The sequence below is a fragment of the Nannobrachium achirus genome, assembly GCF_963921795.1.
Source record: "Nannobrachium achirus genome assembly, chromosome: 9".
NCBI classification, from domain to species: domain Eukaryota; kingdom Metazoa; phylum Chordata; class Actinopteri; order Myctophiformes; family Myctophidae; genus Nannobrachium; species Nannobrachium achirus.
In genome coordinates this window covers 708,274-711,825 of record NC_137818.1, presented here as the reverse complement: position 1 = coordinate 711,825, position 3,552 = coordinate 708,274, and positions in this window count along the sequence as shown.

Below are 3,552 nucleotides of genomic sequence, written 5' to 3'. Positions count from 1 at the left end.
AGGAGGAGCCCCGCCCCCAGCACACACACACACACACACACACACACACACACACACACACACACACACACACACACACACACACACACACACACACACACACATACTAGGGATTGGACGATACGATATGTCACGATTATTGCAACTAAATAAATCGCGATATACGATATTATCGCCATAATCAAAACATTCCCAACGTCCTTTATCCTGGGGCGGAACATTTGCCAAAAAATAGCCGATCTACAAGCTCATAACGCGTCACAATGTGACTCGTTATGATCTTGTAGATTGGCTAATCTTTGGCAAAGAGATTTGGTAGATATATAGACAATCCCAGTGCATGACGGAGGACGATTTGACGATAAATTAAATCTCGTGAGTTTTTTATCACAATAAACGAAAATATCGCTTATCGTCCCCTCCCTAACACACACACACACACACACACACACACACACACACACACACACACACACACCCGCACGCACGCACGCACGCACGCACGCACGCACGCACACACACACACACACACACACACACACACACACACACACACACACACACACACACACACACACACGACCACGCAAACGATCCATAGATGAAAACCTTCGGCGTTCCCGAGGTTTACGCCGAATCACGTCATTAAAAAAAAGAAGAATAAAAAAATAAAAGACAGCAAAGGAACAGAGAGATCAGAATGGACAGAAAAATACTCAGTTGATTTTTTTCTTTAGATATATTTTTATATCGGGGTTGAGGTTCCATGAGAACAAGTCGTTAATGGAAATTATGATACGGTTATGATAATAACGTCATTAATTATGATACGGTTATGATAATAACGTCATTAATTATGATACGGTTATGATAATAACATCATTAATTATGATACGGTTATGATAATAACCTCATTAATTATGATACGGTTATGATAATAACCTCATTAATTATGATACGGTTATGATACGACACAGAATCCTTCATAACCTCATCAATTGTTACCTTTAAAACCCCAGTTTTCCCTTTATTAGTCAGTTTGCTTCCTTATAAAAGAAAAGATAAAAACGCTTAAATCCTTCCTAAATGCTTTGTACTGCCGTCCGATAGAGAAAAACACAAGCAGGTTCCATTCCGTAGGCGTCGCCCATGAGCACCGCTTTTCACCTGCCAATCAGTCTCCTTTAAGCCCCGCCCACACCAAGCCTCGCTGACGCCCCGCCGCCGACGAGAGAACGGCCGAGAGAACAACAGACCTACAAGCTCACGGCGAGTGGCGTCCGCTAGCGCGCCGCGAGCTTGTAGATCTGCTGTTCTGGGCGTGGCTGGACGAGGCGGGGGGGGGGGGAGGGGCTTGGGGAGCGGTCCGGTTAGTTTGAAGAACATTCCTAGAAGTGGGCGAGCGAGGAGAGATAGTCGCGTATCCATTGGTCCACAAACTCACTGCCTTTTTACAATCGGTTAAAACTTCTATCCATAAAGTCTCAGGAGATCTGAGAGAGAAAAGAAACTGTTAACTCCATTTTAAACGCCTTTTTTTAATTCAAAAATAAAATACAGAAACCTTCGCTTTGCTTGATTAGAAAGAGAAAAAGTTTGAATTGAAACCTCAACCGTTTGCTTCTTCCAGCGTTGTTCCCTCGAGGCTCGTGACTCGTTGGTGGTTTTAGTTTGTATCCATGAGAAGCATTGACTGTTAAGGGCTTGGTACACATTGTTGCAGAGTTGGTATACATTGGTGTATACTTGGTATACATTGGTATCTATGTATACTTGGTATACATTGGTATATATGTATACTTGGTATACATTGGTATCTATGTATACTTGGTATACATTGGTATATATGTATACTTGGTATACATTGGTATCTATGTATACTTGGTATACATTGGTATATATGTATACTTGGTATACATTGGTATCTATGTATACTTGGTATACATTGGTATATATGTATACTTGGTATACATTGGTATGTATACTTGGTATACATTGGTATATATGTATCCTTGGTATACATTGTTGCAGAGTTGGCGTCGCAAACTGAAAACAGCCGATTCCGTCAGCTCAGAAAGCTCAAGGCTTTGTGAACTCGCCGAACGGCTGTTTTTTTTTGGCACCGCACAAAAAACTAGGCTGTGTTACTAAAGCTATTCTCAGTGCGTGACGCCGCGCTGCGCTAACCAGGATAAATCGTTCAGTGGTTTTGAAAGCGAGCGGCCGCTTGTCATTGAAAGAGACTCTGTGGGGACTTGGTGACCGTCACGCCTCCACGGTGACCGTCACGCCTCCACGGTGACGTCACACCTCCAAGGTGACGTCACACCTCCACGGTGACGTCACACCTCCACGGTGACGTGACACCTCCAAGGTGACGTCACGCCTCCAAGGTGACGTCACGCCGCCCATGACGAGACCAATGACATGACGTTCATACGGTGTTGTGTGTGTGTGTACAGCCTGCCATCTACAGATCTAGCGCCACCTGCTGGCCACCTTCTCAACACCTCTCCATCAGTACGTAGGTCTGCACTGCCATCAGCCGTGGACCCACCGGATGGGTCTTTAGATCTGCACCGATCTCTAGACCCACAGCAGACATCCCTATAATCTACACATCAGTCATAAAGGAGACAAGCCTTCCAACGTTAACAAAATATAAGCAATGTTCAACTTGTACCACTTTTACCAGGGACGCCTTCCGGTTAGCAGTGTTGATGTCTTCATTTATTTATTCCATTGTTTACTGCATTTCTGTTTGATTGTTTATTTATTTATTTTCATTTTTATTCCTCAAGCACTTTACGTTGACAGATTTTGCTACTCTCCAAAGCCAGAGCTTTAATGTTTAAAATATCGCTGGTTAACAACAAAACAACGAGAGGGAAGCATTTTTGTTTGTTTGTGTTTGTGTGTGATTTGATTTGGTTATTGCTTTAATTTAAGGTTTTCTCATGTGATTGCCAGGATGAGGTGTGTTAGGATGCATCAATCAGTGTGTATTTTTGACACACAGAAACCAAACTGCTGAATCTTAAATGCCTGATGTGTGCTTGGCTGCGCGGCCGCGTCTTTGCACCGAACACCTCTTTTTGGTTTGCCGACGGCGGCGGCTGGCAGCTGCGTACAGATCACCCTTAATTGCACTACTCGCTCCGTTCTGTGGTGATTTGAGGTGCGTGGTTTTTGTGATGCAACGTCGTGACATTCGGTTGTTTTTAATGTTGTGACATTCGGTTGTTTTAGCGGAGATCTGACTCGCTGTTGGAGGGCAGATTTCAGGCCACACGGCGACGAGCTCCAAACTACAGCCAGTGATTGGATCAAAAGTCTTTGTTCTTGGGGCCAAATCTTTAATACCTGAACTGATTTGCTAGATTTAAGATTGCAATTTATAAGTGAGCAAGTGTTTATTAACATTTTACAGTCGGTTAAGACACAGAATTTACAACAAAAAAAACACAACTTGATTATGAGCAAGAAAATGCAACGTCAACGAACATGCTTGCGTAGTCAAACATTTGGACGTTTTCACTACTTTTAGACAAC